The sequence below is a fragment of the Podarcis bocagei genome (genome assembly GCF_964188305.1).
Source record: "Podarcis bocagei genome assembly, chromosome: 7".
NCBI lineage: Eukaryota > Metazoa > Chordata > Lepidosauria > Squamata > Lacertidae > Podarcis > Podarcis bocagei.
In genome coordinates this window covers 37445100-37450264 of record NC_138132.1, presented here as the reverse complement: position 1 = coordinate 37450264, position 5165 = coordinate 37445100, and the positions used below count along the sequence as shown (strand labels likewise).

The window sequence follows — 5165 nt, the reverse complement described above, 5'->3', positions numbered from 1 at the left end:
AATTGTGCTCCAGTGGCGCAGCAGCAGCAGGAGGCCCCATTAGCTAAAGTGGTGCTTCAGGTTAAGAACAGTTTCAGGTTAAGAACGGACCTCTGGAACGAATTAAGGTTAACCTGAGGTACCACTGTACTGCATAAGGGGACATGGGATTGGTTACTGCTGCTATGCGAAGATTATCATCAACTATTTGGCGTGTTATTGGTGGCTGCGGCAAGGGCTGTTGTTGATTGGCTGTCGCTGCGGTACTAGGGTGGACCATTGGCACAGAGACACACAATGGGTGGCTTTTGCGATGCATGTGGGTGAGCCATTTTCGTCAATTCTCCCTAAAAAAAATCCACACACCCCCCAAAAAAGCACAAGAAGTCTTGGCAATCCTCCCTCCCAAAAGCTGAACAACTGAGGGCAATCTCCCCCCCATTTTCTTAATTTTGCGTCCCCCAAAAATATTGTACACGGAGGCATGTTATACTCGGAAAAATATGGTATATTTAAGGACAGTATGGGCTGTGGGTGGAGGAAGTCCGGAATGAAACTGGATGACACAATCGGAAGGAAAGGAGGATGGAAAAGGAAGTGAAAATACAGAGAAAATTGTGTGGGAGGAGGAACAGAGAGTTTGGGTGAGCTGGACGAGTCCCAAACAACTTGTGGTCCTACAGTAGGGGTGGGGGGGAACCTTTTTCAGGCTGAGGGTTCCGGCTGCATTCCGTTCTAAAGTGCAGGGGGGAAAGTGGGCAGAACAATAGGTGTGGGTGGCTCTTATTTGTTGCACAATAGGGTACATTCCAGCCAAGCAGAAGTCAGAGGATTCTCCTCCTCCACCCACCCACCCTCTTCATCCTCTGTGACATGATAACAGTTCCAAGCTGGGGAGGGGGGGTGAGCTGGGTACACTTGCTCCAGGCCTCAGAGGGCTAAGCTGACTGGGGGCCCCTGCCAGTGGCTGGCTGAAGTTACACTGTCATGCCAAGAACAAGACTTGACCCCCGGGCCTCAGACAAGCTCTGTGTGGGCCTGGTTCCAAGGACACAGGCAAAAGCAATGGAAGAGAGTACAGAGCAGGGTTGGTGAGGGATATGGTTTGGGGGGAGGAGGTGTGGCCTGGGGAGTGGGAGTGTCCTTTGAGGGAATCTCAAGAGCCAAGCAGAGAAGCTTGGAGGGCCATATTTGCATACCCTGTGAGTGCCCCGGTAAAACCGGGACATCCCGTTTGTTCACGTGAGAGCATGGTGGCAATTTTAGGCTGCAATCTCGTGCCGCAATCCCCCCCCCCCAAAAAAGCGCTTTTTCCAGAGCCACGATCTTGTGTGGTGCCCCAAAATGCACATTTTTGCATGCTGTGCTCTCATGTGAGAGCCCCCCTCCAGTGCATATTTTGGGCTCTGTGATCTCATATGGGTCACGTGACTTGCATGGGAGCATGGCCGCGATGACAAGCATCCCGGTTTTGAGATTCAGTGTGTTGGAGGGTGTGCATTTGCCTCCACCCTAATTAGGGGTGCTCACAACCCTGAAGTCAGACCCCACAGCTTTGCATGAGCAAGGGACATTCTGCAATGTTGCAAAGGTTCCTGGGTAGTCTGTCCATACGATGCTGCCTTATGTGAAGTGACAGCATTGTTCCATCTTGTGCGCCGCTGTATCTCATGGGACTGGAAGAGTTTCTCCATCAGGTCTGTGCTTTGGGCTGGGAGGATGCCTCACTAGGAGGTCCACAAGTGTTGCTCCCACTTTGCCATAAAAGGAGTAGTTAGAAGCAGAATAAATCACTTAAGCGGAAGGGTTTGCAATTGTTTTCGATATAAAGGCAGGTGGTGATGCGTTAAACTGAAACATGTCATCCTTTCTTTTGGTTTTGCTGATAAGAATCAATGTTACAGAGGAAGTCGCTATCAAGTGGAAGAACTCCAGCATTTGTGCAGTTATAAACAGGGGGCAGACTCTAAGGACAAGGGCTCAATAAAGAAAGTAAAACACAAAATGAATGCTATTCATAATGCATTTTATAATCCCTGCAAATTTCCCCCACTAAATTCCTTCCTGTGGGACTCAGTGCTCCCATCTAATCTACTCAGCTGCTGATGTGGAGTAAACTCCCTCCTGTCCTAATCTTGCCTCCAAGCTTTCTTCTCATCCCAGTCCTTAATTCAGGGCTGGAAAAGGTTTTCCAGCCCAAACTCTACATTCCCCTCTGGACTTCCTTCCAGGAAACACATGGCACTGGTACCTTAGCTTGGTGGCTCCTTACCTTTATACTGCAGGTTAGTTTCTACATACCCCTCTTCACCCAGGAAAGCACAAGCCATCATCAAGCAAACAATCCAGCCAGGCAAAAAGAGGGTCGTGGTAGCGTCAAAAGGGGGTGTGGCCTACAGAGGGGGTGTGGCCTTGGCAGTCTCAAGGGCCAGATATAGATGCCTGAAGTTCCACATGCCCAAGTCATTTGCTGTCCTTGGAGCTACCTTTGGTAACTAGGAGGCTGGTCTATTAAGCATAAGAAGAGCTTGCTGGATCAGGCCAATGGCCCATCTAGTCCAGGATCCTTTTCTCACAGTGACAAACCTATGAGGAGTCCACAAGCAGGTCCTTAGCTCAAGAGCACTCTCCCCTTCTGAGGTTTGCAGCCACTGGTATTGCTGCCTCTGAACTTGGAGGAAGGGCATAGCCATCATAGCTAGGAGCCGTTTGATAGCCTTATCCTTCATAAAATTGTCAAATCCTCTTTTAAAGCCATCTAAGTTGATGGCCACCACTGCCTCCTATGGGAGTGGGTACACTTTTTCATAAAAGCACCCCATCAACACTGTTTAGAAAACCATGGTTTAGTGTTATGTGCAAACCAGACCAGCAATTCCTTTAACAAGTGTGTACTTTTTCATTCCTGTCTTCTTAATTCATCCAGACCTTTTAACCTCTTAACTCTGAGCCTGTCTTTGCCATCCATTTATATTTCAGAATAGAGATACCTTCCAAGAAATGTGGGCCCATTTCTTTAAGCATGTTAATTACCAAAACCAAGACCTTGTCATGCCAATATTCTCAGAGCAGAGGTTACATTAAATAATATGTTTGAACATTCTTTTTGCAAGTTTATGTCTATAGTCAATGAACAAGAACAAGAACAACAGCAACAACAATTTTATTATTTATACCCCGCACATCTGGCTAGGTTTCCCCAGCCACTCTGGGTGGCTTATTGCAAATAGAAAATTGTAAAAAAAAATGACACTAAATTTTTTCCGATACAGGGCTGCCTTCAGATGTCTTCTAAAAGTCAGGGACTTCCGGAGGCGGCGCGAAACAGCAATGGCGGTCCTCCTCAGTTGCTGAAGAGGGGCTCCGCGGAAAAGGGTCGTGCGCTGCGGCACAGCGACAACCCATCCAGAAAAACCACGGGTAGAGTGAGCCCGTGGCCGTGGGACTCGGCGGGCACCAGGAGCGACCCCAGAAACGTTGAAGGGACCCCGTAAGGAGCTCCGGATCGTGGAAGGGGGAGCGGTGCTGTGAGTTCATCGCTCTTTCCGCGGAAGTGAAGCTGCGCGGCTGCTGCTGATGAGCGCTGTCCTTTCTTCCTGGAACATTTGGCTACAGAACTGTATACTCGTGAGTAAGGATTTACAAACATTTATTTGAGTCTAAATTTTAAAGGAAAATTCGGCTGAAAACGGGAGGTGAAAAAAGGAAGTCCGCTTTCCGCCTTTGCTAAGATCAAAGCAAAAGACTTTTGCAAACTGAGAGCACTGCGAAAAGGATTTTAAGAGGAAACTTTTAGAACTGTGCAAATTGGAACTTAACCATCTGAAAGGGGAAAAAGATTAAGAGGTTGGGAAGTGACTGATTTGAACGGAAACCTCTCCCCTTTTTTACTAAGTGGATTACAAAATAACCAAATGCTGGGGCTGCCAGGACACTAGGAACTGTCAAATTGCAGAAACTGTAATTAAAGTGGACTTGTTACTGTCAAGCATGATTGGATACAAATAACGAAGAAACTGTTTCTTGCACTTATTATTGAAACTTTGTTGGTACTTTGGGAAAGCTCTTTAAGTATAAAAGGACACTGAAGGTACCTTTAAAACTTTTTGCTTTTTTTGGGCTTCTGCTTAGTGTGGAAAATTTTATTTTCTCACTGACCTACAGGGAAGCTCCCCCTAGTGGATTTAGGACTAACTAACCTCTGGGAACTGCTTTTTATTTGGATTATCTTCTTGGTATTTGTTTTCTTCTTCCTGGATTATTTTTCCCATGGGACTTACAATTTGACCTTGACGCATAGACAGCTGTGGAATGAGTGGCACAAGGAAAAGGGCAGCTAAATCAAAGGCAGAACAGCTACTGCTACAAACAACATTGCCTGTACAGCCCGTACAGTCACGTAGATCATCTGTCCCTACGGTTTTAACATTGAAAGAAGGGCAAGGTGCTCAATCAACTCAAGAGCCAGTTTCAAAGGATATGGCTGCAGGAGGGATAGACCCAGTTTCTCAGAAAATTCTGGATCAGCTTGCTGCTTTAAACACAAAGTTTGATCAAGTTACAACTACTATCAACAAGCTGACTGAACAAGTTTCTCAAAACACACAAGTAATTGGGAACCTCCAAACAACAACCTTAGAAAATCGGAGACTGGCTGAACGTGCAAATGAGAAAGCAGAGGAGGCCAATAAGAAGGTAGAGGAAGTAAGAAGGGAAGTAAAGCCACTCTGCAGGCAAATTAGCGAACAGCAGGCCTATCTGTCTATGGTGGAATTGAAAAACCGGGAAAATAATCTTAGGCTACGCTCGATTCCAGAACTTGAACAAGACAATTTGATTGGCTTTTTGACACTAGAATTATCAAAGTTCTGGGCTATAAAAGAAGATAAGGACTTTAAAATTGTCACCGCTTTTAGATTGGGAAGAGTGGTGAAGAAGGACAGAGCTAGAGATTGCCTGATCATTTTGAGATCAAGGCAAGAAAGCGACAAGATACTCGGCTTACACTTTAAAAAAGCACTGGTGATCCAAGGTAAAAAAGCAGAAATCTACAGAGATATCCCGAAACAATTATTGGATTTAAGATCTACATATAAGGATTTAGCAGGACTACTTAGAAACAACACAATCCCTTATAGGTGGGAATTCCCTCAAGGACTATCTTTTACCATCAAAGGGAAAAAGAT

General features: G+C 46.0%; 1 long non-coding RNA gene across 1 annotated transcript; it reads left to right on the top strand.

Annotated features, from left to right (window-relative positions):
- Window positions 1-901: 901 nt before the first annotated feature.
- On the top strand, window positions 902-1984 carry LOC308591565. The gene is made up of 2 exons (XR_014010190.1): window positions 902-1070; window positions 1870-1984. It is a non-coding gene; the product is annotated as an uncharacterized lncRNA (long non-coding RNA).
- Window positions 1985-5165: the final 3181 nt, after the last annotated feature.